Genomic DNA, 23,874 nt, shown 5'->3' with positions numbered 1-23,874 from the left:
GTTGTCTGTTTTTCCTTGGTTGTCTTCAAGTTATATTTCACATTAGGCAAGAACTTTTTCTGTCTGGAACTTGTCAACTTAGACAAATCTTGCCAGATCTGGATAATTTTCAGGCTTATATTATCCATTATCTTGCTCAGTGAGCATAATTGCTGTGCCAATTTGTTTGGAGTAACGTGGCAGTTCATAGTTTTGAATTGTCTATTCAGTAAGTCATTGGACATTTTTAATGATAATTTTCACTTGCAAAAAAATGAAACTCCAAGAAATTAAACTCTCCTTCATTTTTAGAAAGGCTTCTATTATGAATGAGATGCAGCTTATATTACCATGGATAATAAATAAGAGCTGGAGGGAAAATAAAGTTGATATTTTAACAGCAACGTTTCAAAACTAAATGAAGGTAAATTAGCTTTCTTTGGGTGAAAAGATAACATGAATTCTTACTGATTTTGGGGGGGGGGATTTTTTATATTTTGATTTTCTAGCTTATTACAATGAAGTCTTCTACCTGTTTTGCATTGGTTTTGCCCAAGATGATACAATTTTGCTACAATTCTGTCGTGAGCTAATATAGAGATGCTGTGAGGGGCAGAGCTTGGATGTAATTGTTTCTGAGGCTCAGAATGCATTGGGGTGCTCGCTGGTTCTTATGTTCTTAGCATGCTGAAAACTTGCTATGCTGAAATAGGTATTCCTTCCAGTTTCTGCTTGATTTCCAGCAGGTATTTGGCTTGTAGAGATGCAAGGGATACAAATAGGAGAGAAGAAAAAGGTGAGTGAAGGCATAGTATGAATCAGATTTTTCACCTGCTCTAAAAAATTGACAGTGAGAGAGGAAGAAAAGACTGAGATGAGGCACTGACAGGGCAAACTAACCCAACTCTATAGACTGCCACCATTTATTTGTAAACTGAAATAAAGACACTCTGACCTGTTCTTCAGCTGTTAATTTAGCCCATTGTTACTGAAGTACCCGAGAGCTGGTTGATAGTCAAGGATCACTTCCTCCAGGCTGAAGGAGGTGTGAAGGGGGAAAAGACCTGCATGGATGAACAAGGAACTCCTGTCATCACTCAAGCATAAACAGGAAATACCTGGGAGATTGAAGCAGGGTCAGGCCACTTTGAATGAACATAGAGAGGCTGTCACAGAAAGTAGAAATGAGACAAGGAAGGCCAAGGCCCATCTGGAATTAAATCTGGCCATGGATGTCAAGGGCAACAAAAAGGGCTTATCAAATGCATCAGTAACAAAAGGAAAACTAAGGATAATGTGGGCTCAATACTAAATGGAGGGAGGACCTTGGTAACAGGGGATGCAGAGGAAGCAGAGTTATTGAATGCCCTCTTTGCATTGGTCCTCACTGACAAGACTCAGGAATGACTGACCCAGGAGACCAGGGTAAAGAGTGTTGGAAGAGACTTTTCCTTGGTCAAGGAGAATTGAGTTGGGAACACTTAGACAAACTTGACATCCCCAAGTCTGTGGGCTGTGACGGAGTGCATTCGTGAGTGCTGAGGGAGCTGCCAGACACCACACCTGGGCTGTTCACAACCATCTTTGAAAGGTCACGGCAATCAGGAGAGGTGCCTGAGGACTGGAAATGTCACCCCAGCCTTCAAAAAGGGCAGGAAGGAGGACCCAGGGACCTACTGAGCAGTCAGTCTCACCTTCATCCCTGGAAAGGTGTCTTATCTGGAGGCCGTGTCTGTCTACACGGATGACAAGAAGGAGATTAGGAGCAATTAATATGGACTCGCTAAAGGCAAATCATGCTAGACCATCCTGATTGTCTCTGTGATGAAACAACTGCCTGGAGGGATGAGGGGAGAGCAGTGAATATTGTTTACCTTGACTTCAGCAAGACTTTCAACACTGTCTCACAACATCCTCGTAGGCAAACTCGGGAAGCGTGCACTGGATGAGTGGGTGGTGAGGTGGATTGAGGACTGGCTGAGCAGCAGATCCCAGAGGGTCATAATCAGGGGCACAGGGTGTAGTTGGAGGCCTGTCACTGGTGGTGTCCCTCAAGGTTAAATACTGAGCCCAGGATTGTTTAACTTATCCATCAATGACTTGGATGAAGGGACAGACACCTCCTGAGCAATTTTGCTGACAACACAAATCCAGGAGGAGTGACCGATACCCCAGAGTGCTGTGAGCCCTTCAGAAGGACCTCAGCATAAACAATCAAGCTTAATAATTGTGTTCAGCAGTAAAAGACTGAGCTGGTTATAAATGCAGAATGCAAGAACATAACAACTTTAATTTTAGAGGTCGTGATTCCATCTTGTCCTTTAATGGCAAAACTGCTTTGAATTCCTGCTCTTCTAGTCTGTGTTTTGTCTTCCACATAGATATCAGTCAAAATTATCTTGATTTCTCTGAAGTGGTTTAGCAGAACTGCCAGAACTACTTTCTTGAATTGCTCTATAGCCATAACCTGCAGATCAGGGCAAGAAAAAGGATTTTTCTTAGCTCTGCTATCAAAGAAATTGTTATGTATCTGCTGTAGTAGGTACCTCTTAGTAGTTTACAAGCTATTGCCACATCATCATTAGACCTGGGAGTGAATCTGTATCCATGCCCAGTTGCAAAACAAATTGGATAAATTTGACACTTCTTATTGTCAAGAGATTTCATACCAATGGAGTGGTTTTTATTACTGTGCAAAGGGAAATGTTTTTGTACCTAGATGACAACTTGGCTAACAGATGCAATTTAAATGTCATTTGCAGCCACTAATAAGATCATCTAAATTGCACTCATGTATATAAATTGCTCCTGTGTCTATGGGGAAAGTGCAGAAATCACAAGCAAAGCTAACTAAAAGGCAATTTTTTTTCCCTTAAGAAACTTTAGTGTTTTAGTTAAGAAGCTACCACTTTATTGATAAAGGATGCGAAATTTAAAATAACACAGGAAAAAACGAACAAACAAACAACTATTTACAGGGGAAGGTGGAAGAGTCGGAAGTGTCAAACTGTTTTGAGAAATGCTGTAGCTGCAGAACAGCCTTTCCTAAGAGATAAGGAACAGCTATGGAGTGAAGTCTGCCAGGGTGGAATGGAGTCACGAAATGCCAGAAATAGACTTTCAAACTTTCCCCCCCTCCTCAATTGCAAAAGCTAATATACGCCTTTTAATCTCTTTTGTGGGTGTTGTGGTTATTTGAACGGATGGTGGGGGAGGAGACAGTGGGTGGGGGGCAGGGGTGATGGTGGTATTTGTTTTCTTCTCTTTTTAAATCTGTTGTGAAAGCCATTAAAGACCATTTCCACTGCACAAACATTTGGATTGGAGACTGCATGAGCTATGTAAGAGATGGTAGACCAAGTCTGATGTCAAATATCAAAACAATGAACACTTCACCTTTTCACAGATTTAGTATGAAGGATATTTTTTTTAATGAATAAAAATGAACACCTGCAATCTCTCTTCTAAGAGCAGAAATATGCATCAGGTTTGCTGCTGCTATTGCTGAGTGTTCAGACAAGGGCCTAAAATGCTTTTTTTCTGCTGTACTCACCTTTCCAGACCTGTTCTGTGAAATGGTCCGCTCTGTCCTGCAGAGAAGCAGAAGTGTTTCTATTCCTTTCCCCACTCTCCCTTCCTTTTATTGCTGGAGTGGAGGAATTATTCCACACTCAATAAGTTATTCTCTGAAATCGTGCTTGAGTAACTGGGGGGTGTCCCATTCTTCTAAATAGAACGATTGGTTCTCTGTACATAAAGAATTAAGTAGCATGAAAGCAGCCAGCTCTTGTAAACTCACTGAAAAATTGTTCTTGGGTTATAGGAAACTGTGTGAATGGTTGGTTAAATCAATATTTACACCAATTTTACTGCTGTTGCAGTCAGAAGCTGTTTGCCAAGTATAGTGGGCTTTTTTGTTTTCCAAAACAGAAAGTTGAACTAACTGGAAGCTCCTGCCAGATGTCTTGGTTTACTCCATCTGTCTTCAGAGGAAAATATGAGGTGTGTGTAATCTCACTCAACCTGTCTTTATTTTGAAGCTACACACCTGCAATATGCTGTTTTAAAGTCAATGCACAAGCAATTCTATAGTAGGGTAGTCTGCTTTTTGAGCATGCTTTATATTGACAGCAAATATCACCAGTTGTGTTAAATGTGAAGTTTTTCTGGAGTGACAACCTAAATATCTTTACCTTATTTCAGGGTTTGACTGCATTGTAAATCAGAGAGTGCTCGGGTTGGTTTATTTGCTGGGTACTTTTCCAGTAATAAACAGTGGGGCAGTTTTGCAGAAATGTGGGAGGCTGAGGGGATTAGGAAGAGAAGTGAGAAAACAGGACCATTTGAATTGTGGCACTTGGCATTTTCTTTTATTTGTCAGAGCCCGTAGTTTAAGGTCAAAAATAAGTTGCAAAACACATCTTCCTCCTTTTCCCTTTTTCAGTTCTGGCTGAAGCTCCCCTTCTGACTCTCATCACATACAAATTTGATACCCGGATTATCTCACAGTTGTGGTAATAACACTTATGACCCTTCTCCTTTTTGCAATAATAGGGAATTTTATAGCTGCCATGACATTATTGCTAAACTAGAAGCAAACACTTGAATTGAAAGTGGTGTGAGAAACTTTTTTCAGTTTAAAGACACAGGTGGTTGTGTTTTGGGTGTTTTGACTTTGACGTAAATATTTTAAATATTTTTTTGTTCTTCCCTTCTACTAATAACAGAGAGCAAAAAAAGTGCAGTACCTGTATCTCTGTTTTGCTTTTGCTTTAGGGGTTTTCTTACTTCATAGAAGAGTTTGTAGGGAAGGAAGGAAGGGGTAGCAGACAAGATTTCGCTGGTTTCTCTTTTTTCTTTTTTTTCTTCAGGTTCTCTTTTCAGTTAAAAAGTTAAATATACACCTTTCAGTGATGCAAAAAGAATTAGCTGTAGACAACCCATTTCCACTGTTAAGCACTCTATAGCACGATGATGATTTATGTCTTATATCTCAATTACTCAGGTGGAGCCAAATCTTGTGCTGCAGCTGCTGATGCGTGGCAGAGGTTGTGTAAGTAGAGCTGCAAGTTCTCAGTCCCTGATACCAGACATCTCTACGAACTTTTTTCCCTAAGCTCTTGCACAACTTATTCATGTATTAGGGGCTAATGTGGAATGCTAAAAAGCAAGTAAAAATTGAGAACTGCCGGAGAATTTTAGCTCCCTGAAAAGAGGTTTTCCAGCAGAGAAGATTTAGGTTTCCTTTTCAGGCATCACACATATCTATGGTCAGGGATCCAGTCAAGGGTGTTCCCCAAAAGGACTTGAAATACTATTAGTTCAGGTAAGCTAGAGTTTTACATCTGCTCTGCACTTTACAGATGACTGAACATCAATGACTCTCACTTCTCAGAGGACTGGCAGAATGGAGAACAAATTTCCTTCACTGTCACAAATAAATAGAGCAAACTGTAATATTAACTTGACTTCTCCCTCTGTAGTTTGATTACAGTTTGTCATTGTAACATAAACCTGTCTGTGCTAGAGCATCAGCTGGAAGTGAAGCACCCCTTAAAAATATAAAAAGTGAAAATTCACTGTTGACCAATGAAAGACACAAGGTGTTATATATATATTAACTTCCAGAGTCTGTTCATGCTGACTTGTCAAGCTAATAGTAATCTGCTTGAGTACTCAGAAGACCTAGCCATGTTGTACCAAAATATATTGTGTAAAATTTCAGCACAGCAAGATGTGTGTTGTCTTACCAAAAGTAGTTTGCAAGTAAATGTAGAAACCCTGCACTATATTATCAATTTTATAAATAGTTTTTCATTCTTTTTTTATGTATTCAGTTTTAGTGCTGTGCCACAAGTTGCTTTCACTGAATGTCAGATTTAGTCTTCCTATATGTGGAAGTATAAGTTAGAAGTTCTACACACCTGTTTAAATCACTTAAGATACAGGACCCACCTATTAAGAACTTCAGAGTCTTTGTTAGAAGTAGGACTAAGGTAAAATAAAATGTCAAATTTAATTACCTGCCCAAGCTATTCATGCAGTGAGGAGACTCCTATGAAGTTAATTAGCTTTTTTTATAGGTGTCCGTTATTTTAGAGGGAGTATAAATATCTGCTCTGAATAGTCTTTGTGGGTTAGAATGCTGTCCAATAAAACTTCAGCTATTTGCTGCATCTTTCCAGCATAATAACTTTTTTTAACCCTATCATCTGTTCAGAAAAAAAAAAAGTACTTGTGCTACTTAGTAGATGAGGTAGAAAAATAAAATTAATTAAAATAAAATAAAATAAATTAAGGCTCTTTGTATGTATTTATTGAACCAGAGCTACGACATCAACAAAGAAACTCGTGGATGGAAAAAAGTAGTTCAGCAAAACCAAGCAATGGACAGAATCAGCCAATCTGGCCTCAGTTTCAAATAGAAAATTTAAAACAAGATACATGATTACTGCAGTATGCCATGGAACACTCAAAACAGAGTCTGGTCTATCAATATGCAGCAGACTTCAAGGCGCTTTGCATAATTTTCTTTTTTTGACCACCAGGAATTAAGATGACTAGTTCTAGTGACTTTTAGTGTACCTGTAGTTTTAAAAATTTTTTTTGTAACACAAAAAATCTGCACATCTGCAGATCTGCACATCTGAAAGAGCACTTCTGCTATGAATGAGTTGGCAGAACGTTATACCTCCTGTATAAACTGCAAAAATGCCTAATTCACCACCCCCTCCCCATCTTAAAGGTCTGTAATTAGAATTAATTTTGAATGAGTGATTCTTGATTGCTTCACAGGTAGGGAAAAAATTCCTGGTTTCCAGGCATCACAGTACCTCTATTTTTTATGACCCTGTGATATTGTAGAATATAGTTAATCTAGTTACTACTTGTGATTGAGGTATTTGGGGAGAAGCAAAATATATACCTACTGAATAAAAAAATATTATCTATATTTACTGTATGGTAACAGTAGAGAGCCTGTTAATACTTAGATGAGTTTTAGAATGTAGCCTATTGTATAAAAATAAGTAAAGAGTTTCCATTTCTGTCCAAAAGAATTCACAAGCTAAAAACTACAGGGGAAGGAGAGGAAAGAAAAGCCATCTGAGGCTAAGCAAATGAAAATAATTTGTTGAAGGTCAAAGTCTGCAGTCAGGGCAGGAATTGAACCTTAATCCAAGGTTATAATTTTATTGTCAGAGCATCTGCTTTCTTAGTTCCAGATAGCTATTATCTTAGATTTTTTTTCTTGGATTATTTAATGGATTTCCTTGAAAATCTTTACTATTTGTTACTTTGAAGAGACTTCAGGAAACTTTGTTGGGGGCAAACTTGAATTACTGTTCAACTGAGTATAGCAATGACCAACTGAACAGGCTGTATCTAAATGTACATGGCAGGTACAGTCCCACTTTCAGTGATTTGTACAGGGTGAATGACTTGGAATAGATGACATCTACTAATCTTTGCATTATTCTTTGAGACTCTTTTGGCTAATATTGAAAGTATCACTTGAAAAACTTGAGTAATCATGTCATAACCTTTTTTGGATTTTGTGGGTTTTATGTTTGGTTTGGGGTTTTTTTAATATTTACATCATATTCATACATACTCATATTTAATAATTTATGATTAATAATTGCCTGTATCTATCCTTGGGAGAAACTGCTGCACTGCACATGTATTGTACAATATGAAGTTTGCATAATTGGTTGGCTAATTTATTCACTTTCTAATCTAATTTGGACTAGATTGCTTTATTGTCTATTAATCTTTCTAAATTTGCTTTGAAAGACCTGAAGATACAACCATACTGGGATAGTTTCAGAAAACAATTGACATTTTTGACAAGTTACATAGTTTGGAGGAAAATTTAAAGACTAATTGGGAGCATGCTACACTTCCCTGTGGGAATTACAGGCCATTGAGTTAAGAGTTGGATTCCATGATCCTTGTGAGTCTCTTCCAACTCAGAATATTCTGTGATATCTGTGAATTATCTTGGTACCTAGCTCAGAAGAAAGAGTGAACCAGTTAGGACTGTGCTCCAGGAGAGTGAGAGAAACAGAGAATCCTTAGGATTGAGAATTTGACAGATACAGATTTTTAAATCTTAAAGGTTCATTTAAAATGCTTTGCTTTTTTTTTTTTTTTATTGTAAGCCTTGTCTTCTAAACCTTTGCAGTATATCTCACAAATGAATAATGAGTTCTCATTGCAACTAGTAGGTGAAAATTTTGTATGCTCGCTCTGGAAATTCAGTTTGTGATGAAGACCAGTCTAAGGCAGATTTAGGCTGTGACACTGAATGCTGTGTATCCTGACAGTTCTGCCTTTTGATGTCAGAATGCTGCTTTAGCACCATTTGGAACTCACTTCCTGAGAACCTGACGTGGGTAGAGGTTGTTGCGTATTTCTTCAGCTTCTAGGGGTTTAGCTGACATGGAAAAACATGTGAACACGTGTTAAAATACTCTTGCTTAGTTTGCAAAACACTTCATGATCTTCTGGTAAAAAGTTCAGCTCTTGGCTGCCAGTTCAGTAGGAAATTGCTTTTGTGACTAAGAAGGAATGCAGACAGTTGATGAGCTAATTAAGTTGGCTACTTCCATATTGGCCCACCTTTCAAGTATAATGTAAAGAAAGAATGATGGTGCAAGATATACTCAAAAATCCATAAAACGGGTAGGAGTTGAAGTGATCAATCCTCTTCATCAAAAAAAAAGAAAAAAAGAAAATGCCTGTTGTGATCCTGCTTATATACAGCATCACTTCATTTGCATCAGAAACGTGTTTGGTTTGACTTTCCTCAGCACTCTGCACTTCTCCACCAGCAACAGAGCAGTTGAGCTTAAAATCTCTGTTGACAGAAGGAAAAATGCCAGCAAAATATTAAGGAGAGCAGACTTCAGGCTGCTTCAGGAATTAATAAGGTTCCTCCGGGAAAATATTTTTGCAGGTGCTGGAGCCCATCAGTGCTGGTCACTTTGCAAACATCACCTCCTAAGGGCACAGGAGCAGCAATTCCCAAATGCTGGAAGTCAAGAAGGAGAGACAGAAGGCCAGCTTGGCTGAGCAGGGATCTTCTCTTGGAAATAAGGCCAAAAAGGGTGGTGTATGCCCAGTGGAAGCAAGGTCAGGTGACATGGGAAGAATACAGAGATGTTGCTTGCTTCTGTAGGGAGAAAATTGGTGTGGCCAAAGCTCCACTGGAGTTGGAGCTACCAGAAATATGGGGGACAGTAAAAAGGTTTCTCAAATATATTAATGGCACTAGACAGTGTAGAAATAACACTGGCCTGTTAGAGAATGAGGATGGTCACCTCCCAAACACAGACAGAGACGAGGCAGAGGTGTTTAATGCTTTCTTTGCCTCTGTCTTCAACACAGATAACAGATCAAGGGGGTCTCAGTGCCCTGAGCTGGAGGACCAGGACTGTGAGAATGATCAACTCCCAGTCAACCCTGAAGTTGTGCAGGACCTGCTGCTCCAGCTGAATCCCTGCAAATCTACAGGGCCTGATGGGATTCACCCAAAATCCTCAAAGAGCTGCTGATGTGTCATTGTGAAACCTCTCTTGATGACTTTTGAGTGCTCTTGGGAATCCAGAGAGGTCCCAGCTGACTGGAAGCTGGCAAACATCCCTATTTTCAAGAAGGGCAAGAAGCAGTACCCTGGAAACCACAGGCCTGTCAGTCTCACTTCAGTGCCTGGTAAAGTTATGGAAAAGATTATTCTGGGAAATGATGAAAAACACCTGAAAGACAACGCAGTCATTGGTCACAGCCAGCAGGGCTTCATGAGGGGAAAGTCCTGCTTATCAAACCTGATTTCATTTAACGACAAGGTAACCCACCTAACTGATCAAGGGAAGCCAGGTGATGTAATCTTTTTGGATTTCAGTAAAGCTTTCTATACTGTCTCTCATGGTGGTCACTGCACCAGTCCTGACAGAGTTGGAGAAGTGTTTGGACAATGTTCTCAGACACAACATTGACTCCTGGGGATGTCCTGTGTGCAGGGCTGAGAGCTGGACACGATGATCCTTGTGGGTCCCTTGCAACTCAGCATGTTCTGTGATCTTGATTCATATACTTCTCCATAATTAGTGTCTGAGAGAAGCCAGCTGCTTGCTTCTCATCCATATTTCCATTTCTGTCACAAAGCTCTGGATGGCTCTGCCAGCCTAAAAAAAACTCCCTCACACAGTGAAGGTGAAGTTGAGGGTCAAAGCTGAAATACATCTCACTGTCTCTGGGTCTGTAGGATTTTGAGAGCATGCTACACTAAAGAAAAGATTCCTTTATCTAAAGGATTTCACTGCATACACCTTGCTGCCTTTATCATCCCAATTAATTAAAAATCCAAGCATTAGGACCTGTCCCATAAAGTTGTCATCCAGGTTTTTTAGGAATCTTCTGGCCCGGTTTGTACCAGCTGTGTGATGTTCCCAGTTAATTTCTGGGAAGTTGAAGTCCCCCATAAGGACAAGGGAAGTTGACTTGGAAGTGTCCCTTAGTTCTCCAAAGATTAATTAGTTGGCATATCATCATATTTGCAAAAAAAAATCGCATAATATACATAAACAGTATATGCTATCTGCAAGTATATATGGCATTACACAAAGGAAGAAATAGAAAATTCCCAGTTAAATATTTTTGCAGCCATTCAAACAGTTGTCATCTCTGTAGAAACTGAAGATATGCTTTATGGAATTCATGATTCTTGTTAGGGCAGCTACGTGAGAGACAAAGAAAAAGAAATGCAGTTTTATCTTTTGGGGGGAGTGGAGGGGTAGCTGTTTTATTTCAACTTAAAAGTAATCTTACTGCCATTATGGTAATGCACAGCACAATGCTAAATTACAGCTTTATTAATTTTCTCTGAAATATTTTTGGTGTTACTGAAGTCATTAATAAATATGTATAAACATGGTCAGGGAAAGTACCCATCCTGATTCTTAAGGTCTTGACATAGGTTATTGTGTGTACTTATGCTAGATGTAAAAATGGCCTATCCTGCTTGTGCTAGTTACCTGAGACTGTATTCATTTCACATGCTGCCTCTTGTAAGTACTGAACTTAAAGCAGAGCAAAAGGTGGAAGTTCTGGTGGAAAGTTTTTGTCATGTCTCACTCAGTGGGTAGCTCTTGTTCAGGTGGATTGTATAAAGGTGTATCCATATAAATTGTGTAATTTTATGTATTTGTCCTACCTGGTTGTGTGTTTGTTTGGGTCTTTTATCTTTTCTGTGAAAATAGAAAGGACACTAAGATTCTAAATAAGCATAAAACTGATGTTCTGGCCCTTATGGGTAAGTGCTCATTTTTTGACTAACCAGTGCTTTTTTTTCTCTTTATGACCACAACCATGAAAGCTTTGATGTCAGTCACTGCTCACAGGTTGGATCCTCTCTGTATGGGGTTTATGATCTTTTATTATCTTTTAATGTTGTTTTTAAAGCATGGGCAAGGTTGGTGGCAAGGTTTTCTTTTAGGAAAAGGGTGGCGGGCGGGAAGCCTGATCCTACCTATCCTCAGGGGCCCTCACTTCTGTTGGATTGCAGTTGAAAAAAAGGTTCTGTAACAATTTTCAGGCCTTTCTGTCTTCTGGTAGTTGACACTGGAAAAATTCTGATGCTTAGAATCAGAATTCAGGGTATAGCTGATCTGTATGCAAGACAAATCCCGAATATAACAGGGCCTAAAATTGAAAAATAAAAAACCGAGCAGCGGAACTAACACGTGCAATCAGCACTGAGAGAACTGTGTGTCAATAAAACAGGGCTATAAGAGCAGATTTATCTCTGGATTGTGTTGTGGAGGAGATCAAGTAGGACATAAAGATACATTGGTATGGAAAGAAGGAATAACCGTAGAAGAAATTAATCTTGCAGAATCATGTTTTTTATGACAGAAACGCATTCAAATAACACAAGACAAATAACAATTCAAATAACACATTTACCAGCAAATGAGAGAAGAGTTATATATTGTAGAGGTTGCTCTAGATCTATACAGCTCAGGATCAGTCTTGCTGTGGTAGCTGTATATTTTTATTTTTAATAATACCATAGACTCAACTCTCAGTTTGTCATTGAATTTCAGCTTACATATAAAACTGGAATGTTTCTTTTTTTTGACCACAGTTCAAGGCACTAAACTAGCCTGGAGTGTGCTGTGCTGGGATACAACAGAATTTTTGAATGTAAAAGCCTTGACCAGAAAAAAATTTCAGTTATGATTAAAACATATTTTGCCCTTTCATCTTGATCAGTATATTGCCATACTCTCGGGTTTCAGACTGAGCTGAGCAAGTAATAAGTTATAAATGTATGTGCATGTATCTAAAAAAAAAGAAAAATCAAATGGATAGCAAAAAAGAGCAAGTAAAGAGGACTTAATATTGCAGACTCAGAAGACTCAAAGGGAAAGTAAAAATCACAAAGCAAAGGTGAAAGATGAAAGGGAGATTTCAGAAAGGGTTGTGGTAAAAAATAAGAAATTTATAAGCAATGAAGAGTCAGTGAAAGAGACAGCCAAGCATCTGTCCAACAGCAGCAGTAATTTACTGACAACAGAAATTGGAGTGCTAAGAAACTAAATGAATTCTGTTTCAGTGCTTGCAAAGGACAGAGTGAGGTGCCAGAACCAGTCATAAATTCCCTCCGAGTGAAGAACAGTAGTGAGTAAAACACGGGCTGTGCCGAAAGAAGTGCTCTAGAAATCAGGAACTCTGAACCTGAGAGCAGGCTGGATTGAGGAGCTGCAGCCTGTGAGCCCACCTCAGAGCTGGGCCCATTTCTTGATAATTTTTGTTTCTCTCTCCCCTGGAGGTAATGTCACTGTGGTAATTTAGAGGAAGTTTTGAAGGGTCCCCTCTATCTATTCAAGCACTTTTATCTTCACCTGTTTTTTATATTTTATGTAAAGGTTGTTATGATTACTTTTTTCTGGTACAGTGGTTGTGGCAAAAACGTTATTGCTGTAAATATGCCACACTTGTTGGGTGCTTTGGACTTTGTGGTCTTGATGGCAGTTAGAGAATAGAGAAATGACTGCAAGGAAGTAAAGGGAATGTGGTGTGCTCTGTCTCAGAGAGAAACAGGGCAGTTGAAGATGAATAACCATGTGGGCAGTGTGAGTGTGTGTTGAATACTTTAAAAAGGAAAGCTTGAATCAAAATGAAGTAGAAATTCAGGCGGGTAGAAAATGTGTTGACAAGTTAGGGAAAGGTAAGAATGCTTGACAAGATAAGTGGCTTCCTTAAGAGGGAGGAAGTGGTAGGAACAGATGAAGCATGGAACACTTTGGGAACATGTTGTAGGCTGCCTGCTGAAGCTGAGAGTCAGGCTCTTTACTTCCAGTGGTTTTCACCCTTGTTCTTGAAGAACTAAATTAGAGCTGCTCTGGCTTGGGAGAGATCCTGAAGCTGGTCATCAACAGCCTTCCAAGTGTTTTGCTTTCCATGGCTGCTGTGGAGAAGTGCAATATAGCTTGCAGCATTAGCTTTAAAAGTGATGTACTACCAACTGTGGTGGAGAGGACTTACCAAAGGACCAGCACTAGTTTTATGAATGAAACCATCTAATTCATATTGTGTTCTTTTCTGTACAGATTTTGTAAGTTATCTGTAAAAGAAAATGTAAAATACGTTCATTTTAATTTGTTTCCCACGACGGACAATATATAAATTTGCTAATAAAACTTGTGATTGAATATGATTAGCTTTGAAAAAATGTTCATAGTTTTATCTCTGGAGAAGAGGCAGCTTCGTCTAAGGAAGTTTATCAATGCTTTGATGAGACATTTAGAGCCTGCACTCGGAAGCTTCCAAAACTTTTCTTCTGAAATTTCAGTTTGCAATCTGCTGTATATGGAATTAAAAATCTCCATACGTCTTTCAGAGAGTCTGGAATTACTGCGTGGATCCTGATGTCTGATAACTCTATTCAGTTAGGGTCCTCCAAAGGGAAACATATTTGGCTTTTTGGCTATGTGAGTGTGTGGGTGGGAGGGGAAAGGAGGTGTCACCTTTGTGGTTGTTTGCAAGAGACCTCAGAATTCTTTGCAACACTGGAAATGAAAACTATGGCCAGACAAAACCTTTACCCACAGAATATTAATTAAAACATTAAAATGTATGGACCTTCACTATAAATTTTTTGATAGTGGATTGATTAAACACCCTGGACAATGTTGGTTCTTATTGCATATTATTTTGTTAGGTAATAAAAACACTGCTCTTTAGTGAATGAAAACTGACCTTGAATTGGAAAACTGAACGTGAGGGAAACACAGTGTTCTGTTCTGCTAAAGCTGAACTGCTTTTTAAAGAAAAAAAATTGTTGAAGCTTAAACTTTTGACTCCTGGAATGTAGAGAACTCTGTGCCACTCAGCTCAGAGCTGTGTTTATCCTTGATGAAGGGCTAGGAGCACTCTAGAAAATGAAATATATTGTCCCGAGTCAGTCTAGTGTCTGTTAAATGAGTTATCCCCTGTTGGTGTGTATTTTCATTGCCTGCATTAATTACAGGGAGGGTTTAGACTCTCCTTGAGGTATTTATGATATAAGTGTCTCCATTGAGCTAAGATGAATCTCTCAATAATAGCTTTGGAATAAGAGAAACAGAGCAGACCTTGCCATTATAACTGAGGTTTTCCTAATGGCTACCTCGCTTCATACTGGTAGTCTCTGGTGATTGCTAAATAGATATGGAGGGCTCCATGAGATGAGGACTAGTAAACAGGTATTTTTTTTCTTTATTAGGAATTGCACTAAAAACTAATTTTTCCTCTAATTCTGAAAGAAAATTTTTTCTTCCTCATGGTTCTTTTCTGCCTCTGTCCTTCCTTTTGTTTCCTGGTTGGAACATGCAAATTGGTGTTTTAATCAGTGAAGAACTGCAAAGCAAAACACAGGCTTTCATCTGCAGAATTACAGATGCATATGTGTGTCTGTGCCATGAAGGAGAACCCTAAGAGGACTGTGGATGCTGTTTCAGGTGCTGTTTAAATAATGTGATTATGTGTGCAGCTGACAAATGCTTGGGTGTCCTTCTGGTCATCAAGAGGAGAAGGAGTTCATTGTGCAGGGTTTCTTTCCCTGAGAAGAGCTGGAAGATTTAATATTTCAATTTTCCCAGCACAGATGTATAAAAACTCTTATATTGGCGTTATGTTATTTTGGGCATTATTTTCCATGCTAGAAAGATTTATTCCATCTCTGTTTAGTTCTGGCAACTGAGCTTGTAACTTCAGTTTTCTTCACACAGCATTATCTGGGGAACTGCTGCCCCGACACACACACTAATGTCTGTCAAACACTTGATTCATTCTGCAGTCTGAAAAAGTTTGAGGGCCACAGTCTGCCAGCATTACCAGAGTGCTGTGGACTCCAGTTCCAAGGAACTGTCACACCGTGTATCACTCACAGCTCTCCCACAACCCAGCCACTTCCCACATGATCCTCTCTTTGGAGAGAGCTTCCAGTTGGCAGCACCTGGTCCCGAGCGCCGGAGACTCCGATGAAAGAAAGAGGGTGGTGAAACGTTTGCCAAAAGCTTGAAATAAAGAAACCAGAGCTGAAGTGAACAGCAAAGATGTGCTTGGGCAATGAATAAACTGCTTCATTCAAATGTAAAGTTTGTTGCCTCACTCTGTTGTTGAAGTTGATCGGTGCTGCTTAACTCGTTTGAAATGAAGGAGGGTACATGTCAACAGAGACATAATTTTGCAGAGTTATGTGTTATATTTGATATTCAACCAGGGTAGTCACGTGAGGGGGCTGAGTAATGAAAAAGAAGAAATGTTTTCTGTGGCCAAAATCTGTGCTATTGTGATGTAAACATCTCGTCAGCAGAAAAAGCACTGGTTCACCCAGAGGTGCTGATGTTGGTGTATTTTAAACCGTCCTAGTACAGGGTGTAGTTCATGTAGTGCATTGTTTCTGTCTTTCCAAACTTTTTTAGAGGCTGTGACATTCACTGGTGAATCAAATGTTCACCTCTACCATTTTAATCTTGAAAGCATTTTTTGTGAGGCTTAATTATTTTAAGGCCTGATCAGTACAGTAAATGGCATTTTGCTGATTCAGATTTTGAGCACATTAGTGGGTGACTTCCTTAGACCTTGTAAAGATTATCTCAACTTTCTTCTCAGTAAGGTCATTGCAGAAGTGTTAAAAATGCTGTGCATAATAATAAAAACATTGTGAAAACTTAACACTACTGAAAATGACCTCAAATATAGGATTATTTTCTGCTTCTGTTATAAGGGACTTTCAAGTCAATTTATCTCTACAACTTGCATTTTAATGACAGATGGGTAGGGAAGCAGTAGGTAAGGAAAAATCCCAGCTTTGGACAACATATCCAATGAAAGAGTTTTCTAAAGCTGGTGATAACTACTTTTTAAAATCAATGATGCCAACAAGACAGAAAACCCAAGAAAACAAGAAAATTGAAATACTGATTAACAATTTGGCAAGGTTCTGTTGAGTAATTCACTGTGCTGGAAGTTGGTATGCATAACAGCTTCTTTTTGGACCTGGTTAAAGAACAAGTTCTGATTAATGAATTTTTTTTTAATTATTTTATTAGTTAATTATGGTTCTTCCACTTTACAGTCTACCCTTAGTAGTCACTGATCTTAGTTATCCTTTGGTATTTTGTGCTCTGATAGCACTGAGTGAGTACAGAAGAGAACTTTGCAGAAGCCATACATCAAAATTGTCAACTGTTTTCTAGATAATCCTTAGGGGGACTTTTTTTTCCCCAAATTATTTTCAGTAATGAAGAAGGATATCTTTTCTTTCCCAGAATTGATTCTCCTACTATAATTACTTCAATAAGCTACACGTTTCAAAATAAGCAGGGTCAAGCTGTCTCATATGAATTGGTTGTATACGTCTTTCAAAGGACTTGAAATGTGACATTCCTATTTCTTGATGCTTTTGATAAAATAACACTTATGCTGCCAGATTATGTCTGGAAGGACATTACTTAGTCTAAAAAAAGAAAAGAAAAATTTCCAGGGGTGTGATTGTGTTGTGATAAATTCACTGTGAGAAGAATTGGAGAAGAACTTATTAGATAAAAGGGAGACATTTCAATGTCATTGTGACAGTGGGGATTTTGCCTCTGTATGAAGATTTAAAGGAATAATATGTTCTGGGAGTCAATTTGTGCTTCTGCACGTGGATGTCGCAAAAAGTACATATTTGGTGTTTATGGCATGTAAGATTCTAAATACAAATATAGTAAACATCAAATTCTGATTATTATTGAGTGAAGTGCCAAACTGGCTGAGATCGAGATTTAGGTGGTCTAATTTTAACCTAAACCTTGCTGTTCTCATTTGTTTCTAACTAATAAGGCCTACTGATTTTTGTAAATAGGTTTTGGACTACTCCAAGCAACTCTGAGGACATCAGTTAAATTAGAGAGCTTTCTTCAACTAATAGTATTCAAAATGAAACTTTATCAACATGCATGTGGTTGAGTGGCTTGCTTAGTTTTGTGTCTCAAGCTCTTCCACTGTCAGTAAATTCTCTGAACTGTGCAACAGAGAAAGGATTGCACTGCTTTTCATCCCACACAGTAAAAAAATGGTATCTAAGAGTTGTTACAACAACTTTGTGTTTTGCAGTCTTTTCTCAGCAGGCTTATCCCAAGTGGGCTACAATAGGAATACCAGTATGCTTAGGAGGTATTGTTTGATTAATGAACACCTCTTCTGAGCTATGCATTAGACTTCCTGCCTTTGAGATTGTGTTAATTAGCTAAATGCAAGGGCTCTCCTATCAGTACACAGACAGATTGTGATGTTTTGAAAACAAAAATACGATAAAAATAATGTTAAACACGTCCAAATAACTAGCGAAAGTATGGCATATTGTTGAGGGGGTTATTCCTCGGGGACATTTTGTTCCAGATAGCTCTGCTGTTTTGCATAGCTTATGTATGAGAGGACTCAGATGCAGTAGAGTGTTTGATGTATTTGAAGCGTGTCCTGGAAGGCTGGTGGGAAAAACTGGGGGTACTTGAAATTCATGGGAGTTTCCCAAAGGAAGAACCAAATCTTAAGTCCTAACGTAAGGACAGACACGTGACTGTGGCAGTGAGTACTTAGTTGCTAAAATTGGTGCAATATATGAATATTCCTCTTTACTCACAGAAGTTTTCTGTTGTGAATACAAGTATGCCAGAAACTTCAATAATGCTTCTGGTAAGCTTACAATTCAACTGCAGTGGATCACCTTTCTGAAATGAAAGACTTTGAAATCATTTTCATCAGAGTTGAGGGTGAAGCATTTGCTGCTTTTCTCTTCATTAGAGTGAAGAAGCTGATCTCCTTTTAATGACTCATCTCCTTGGTTTGATCTCTGTTTGAAGCTGGAAGAAAGCTAAGCTGATTTTTGAGGTGTTATGCACCATGCAACATTACTATGTTGCAAAAATAGTTTGGTTCCTGGCTGCACTAAATATGGCTAGAAGAAGAGTAGGAAACTTCCATTTCATCTTTTTTTTTTTATATTGCTTGTATTGAAGTGCTGAACATATATATTCTAGAAATATTTTAACAGTCTCTAGAACAGCCAAGAAACATAGGGGTGAAGGACAAGCTGTGAGGCATTAAAAATCAGTGTTCAGTTCTCCATTATAAATAATAAAAAAGCCTATTGAAACCAGCTATAATCTGGACTGGTAAAATATTACAACTCACAGAAATGTGTTCCTAGTTGTAAGTATGCCCTGATAAGGTCTTGCATCTTTAATATTGGCGGTTTTGGGTTTTTCTGTTGTTGCTGTTTGTTTGTTAATTTTCTTTTTTTTTTACTCCGATGTATTCTTAATGAAAGGAATAACATTACTTATAATCTGAGAAGTTTCTGATTCAATATTTCCATTTTTATAGAGGAAGTATTGAGTTCTCAGCCTGATGGATGTCTCTGCTCAGTCTGCCCAAACCTGCCCTCCTCAATTGCTTCTTGCTCATAAATGTGTGCCTGCTTTTTCCATGACTTTTAGGCTAGGTGCTATCTCAGTGTATACCCTGTGCTGAAGTGTAAACTCAAAAAGAATCAAGAAACTCATGTCAAACCTCCATAAAAATTTTCTCTGTCTTGTCCTGTACTGAACACTCCAGTAGTATTCAGCATCCTATAAACAGGAGAGTGGCAGGTTGTGGAAAATAGGTTTCTGAGGCGTGGAAGGACTTGGACAGTGCCACTGCCTGGTACTCTTTGCCATTCTATAAGAAAAGATTAACCCTGTTTGGGCTCATTTCCATAGCCAAGTTGTGAACTTTCTTAAATGGACAGTGGTGCAACTTTGCAGGCTGAAGAACTAGGAAACATTTTATACCTTTCTGCTATTTAAGTTGTTTGTAAAGAATGCGATTTTTTTTCAGTTCATGGGTCTCCTGAGCTAGGACTTTGAGGAATATATCATTTTTTCTTGTTAGTTACTGCTTGTTCTTTTAGGTATGGTTGCCTCTTTCAGGAGTATGGCAAATACAGAAGAGTAGCTACAATGTGCTTACCTTCGTCCAATAGGCATATTCCAGGGCCGATTATTGGAATTTGAAGTCTTGCCTATACTGGATTTTTGGGTTATCTAAACAGAAAAAATTCTTAACTGGCATCTCTTTACCTTGCTGTTCCATCAGTTCTTCAATGCTCTGAAGAAACCCAACCCAGCTGTAACCTCAGCACACTTTTGCAGATATTTTGGTTAGTGCTAATGATGTGGTGCTGACAGCTGCCCGTGGTGACTGCAGTAACTGCCAGGTAAAGTGGTTTCTATTTTCCAAGTCTCTCCTTGTGTGAGGAAACATGACATGAATAATGAACTGAATTGCACCTTTCCTCCCTTTTTTTTTTTTTTGCACCTTTTCTCCCTTTTTTTTTTTTTCTGTAGCACGGGTTTTGATCTGCTGCGCTTAAGAATGTGAGGAGTCTGTGTGACATGTGAACATCTAAATCTAGGAATCCTTTAGGTGAACAACAGTACAGCTTTCTTTCTCTTTTAAAGGAGCAAACACAGGCAAAAAAACCCTGTAAATTTTTTGTGTCGCTCTTATGACACGTGAGGGAAAGAAATAATTTGGATGTGATGCTGAATTTATTTCCCATTAAAACTCTTGACTGCTAATGGTTTATACTGTTCTGGCTGTTAGAGAGGTGGAAGAAAACCTTCCATTTCTCAGATTCATGCTGTATTTGCCATCTTGGTTAATAATTTCACACTGTTCTAACACAGGGGTAACCATGACAGTTGCTCACCAGTCTTTATACATTTTAGATTATAATGAGTCTGTTACCCTCAAGTATTAATTTGCATTCAGAAACCTGACTACATTTGATTTTCATTTTCCTTTGATGCAGTGCACTGCTAAATGAAAATCAGATCATTAGCTGGATTTATGGACCGACAGCTCTATCTCTTACGGCCAGAATATAAATCTTTTCACTTACCCTTTTGAAACTGGTTCTCTTTGATGAATTTGAGTGTGCTTACCTGACAAAAACCATGGAGATGACTGGTCATCAAGCTTCTGGTTTAATCTTGCAGTTTGTTACTGAAAGAGCTAAAACAGACTGATACCTGAGAAAGCATTTCATTGCTCAAAATTCTGAATTTTCTGAATTTTTTAAAAATTTATGAACATCGAATTTCAATATTCTGAATTCTTAAATTCAACATAGAATTTCAGAATTGCAAGTAACTGCTAATACAGCAGATATTTAAGTAAAATTTCATGGTGGTAGCTTTCTATAAATGAATGATTCCTGCATCTATATTCATTTTAAATGAGTTTAAGCTCTTGTCCAAAGCACCAAAAAAAAAAGATAAAGAAAAAGATGCTTATTTTCCCCATCTGTTGTCAGTTCTCAGCACAGCATGAGTAATAAACCAAGATTTGTTACTGTACAGAATTGGTGCAAATTGATGCAAAAATAGGAAATTCAAACTAGTGGGTTGAATTAAATATGTAGGATTGCTGTGTAGCACTTCCTTTTTTTTTTTAATGGAGGTAAAATGCTGTAAAATATTTTACATGCTAAATTTTTTTTATGCTGAAACAGCATAAAATAAGGAACAAAGACCGGACAGTCCAAGCAGTTTTAATGAAATTTTTGAGAACAATGGTTTCATGGTGCATCCTAAACATGTGAATGCTGTGCACCATGACAGTAGTTGTTTGGGTTTTTTCCCCATGTAGCTGCTACACTAGTATAGTGTAGAAGCTTTAGATCATATTATATTTATGTGCTGTGCATCGATTTGTTGTCATGTACTGTTCGTAATATTTGTTATCGACCATGAAATTGTTATCTGTTTATTATTTATTATGGAGACAATTTAAAATCCGAGGGTAATAAAACCTGTCAAACCAAAAATTCCTTTTTCATGACTGAAATACTTGATCAAATTATCTGTAAGGGGAATAAGTGTCATTTTGTTGTTGCTGCACTATGTGGTGTGGGAGGAACGACTGAAATTGGGAACGTCTAGGGGTGGTTTTGCCAGCACAAAGGACTCATTTACCATTACAGTGGCTACTGTATGCAGTGCCAGGTGCTTAAAAGAATCAGTAAATCTTGTGTTGAATAAGAAATGAAAGCAAAACCCATCCCCCAGTTACTGAATTGCGGTGCTCAAATAGGAGTAAAACTATCTTTGGGTTTAGTAGATGTGAAATAGGTTCAGAAAGTGTAATTGAAGTTATTGGTGGCAATTTTGGAAGAGTTAATACTTGTTATCTACTTTGTGGTGCACTAAGGGTTTTTTTTTTTAATAGTAAATGAATAGTAAATAAATAAACACTATATTTAACTATAATAATATATATTTAACTTGATTTATACTTTAAACACTTTTTAAAAACATGCCAGAAGTAGTCGTACTCTATTGTTACAAAAGTTTCTTTCATTTGTATTTGGCTTTATCAAAAGTCTCTATACATTTATTTGATTGACACAATTTACCAAGTTCTGATCTTAATTTACACCATTTGTGAATCAGACATTTCTCTATAGTGAAAAACAATTCGGCTTTTCTAATGACAGAAAAAAAAACTTCCTCTGAATTGCAGAAAAAGCCATTAATGCATTAATGTATCTGTGCAATGTAGAGTCATCTAAAAACACAAATTTGATCTATGTACTCTATGATCAAATAACATAGAGTACAGTGGATGAGTTGATTAATGTTACAGGGATTGATTGTTCTTCATGGGATTGTTTTGGTTTGAACTTTTTCTTTTCATATGACTGAATATACGTTTCCCTTGTATTCTGTAGGGTTTTTAACTAAATCTGATTTAATTAGCTTTGAATAAAAGATAAAAATGAAGTAGTCACCCTTTTTGAAGAATTGTCAATGGAAATTGTTTCTACTTTAGTGGAAAATATTTGTCAAGGACTGAAATAGTGACTGAAAGATATTTAAAATCCTATTCTCATGTTAGGGATGGGAAATTTGTTTTCAAGCCATCCACACTGAAGTATGCTGTAATAATATTTCTCAGAAGTATGAATAAAAAGGATGATTGAAGTGGCAAAATTGTAGCAATTCTAACACATAGGTCTCAGTGTTCTATAAAGAAATCTGCTTTGAAAGAAATAAAAGAAAAGCAAAGCTTTTCCTGTACAAAGATGTACAGGAAGAAAATTCTCAGTCTCGAGAAATCACATCTATGCTGTTGAATTAACTCTCTAAAGGACTTAATTCTGCACAGGCTGTAACTGCACCGAGGTACTGCCCAGTAATTTGAATAAAGTCTGATTGCTGTTCTGTGTAATTTAGCCACTTAACCATCGGATGACTCACCTACACTGTGTGGAGTGATGCATCTGGTGACTCAGTCATGTCATTTGAATGTCTCCAGACTTGATGGGAATGCTTCCAGCTGTAGGATTTTTGAGTTCCAGTTTCCCTGAGCATCCCGATGATGATTCATGCAGATAATATTTATACCCTCTTATAGAAACTAATTTATAGTGTCTAGCTGACTAATATATTTTATCACTTGGAACACAGGCAGGGGAGGGGGGATAAATTTGCAGCACCTTCTTTTATATCAAGTGTCCAAACATCAAGAACAGTCCCTTTCCTGGAAAACATGACGTATATGAAGGGAAAGTCAAGATGTTTTATATCAACCTCAGTTCAAGCTCATCTTGTTTATTTGTAGGTTCGTCAGCAGGGATTTTTATTCAAGATGTGCTACCAAACTATATGAAATAAAAAATACAAAGTGGCATATCTGAAGAAAAAATGTTCCACTTTTTCCTTCCTTCTCTGCAGAAATAGTAAAAGGATTAAGGGTATGAGGTAAAGAGAAAACACTGGAACCAGATTAATTTATTTTTCCTTTTTTTTCTTTCTTGTGGAAAAGCTGACTGTTGTACCTTTAAATTGCAGTTCACAGAGTTCCAAGTTGTAGAAAGATGAGACTTGGACAGGAATGCCCTTTCCATAGGCTCCAGAGATTTTTTTATTAATGTTTATTTATTTTTAATTTGTTTTTTACCTGGTGACTGGGATTGTTCCCCAGAAGAGGGATACAGAGAGGGTGAAAGAGCTTAGTCAGAACAAAGAAATGTCTCTGGTGTTTTAGAATACATGATAATTGAACCAGCAATGTGTATTTATTTCCAGGATAGTAATTCAGGTGTAATTGATCTTCCAAATACTCATCCTGAGTATTGGAGAACATTTACAAGCTGGCAGTTCTTTCTGGGAACTTAATCAGCTTCTGTGTTAGCTGTTTGCAAAAGACTGACTTTCAAAAACATAAGACATGATTGCTTATAATAATGGGACAATTGTTCTCTTTTTACAGTGAGAAGAAGCCTCATGCTAAGTTTTTTTGCCTTTGCCAAAA

Source organism: Neopelma chrysocephalum, unplaced genomic scaffold, assembly GCF_003984885.1.
Source record: "Neopelma chrysocephalum unplaced genomic scaffold, ASM398488v2 Primary Assembly neopelma1_106b, whole genome shotgun sequence".
In the NCBI taxonomy this organism is placed as follows: Eukaryota; Metazoa; Chordata; class Aves; order Passeriformes; family Pipridae; genus Neopelma; species Neopelma chrysocephalum.
This window is presented reverse-complemented; position numbering follows the sequence as displayed.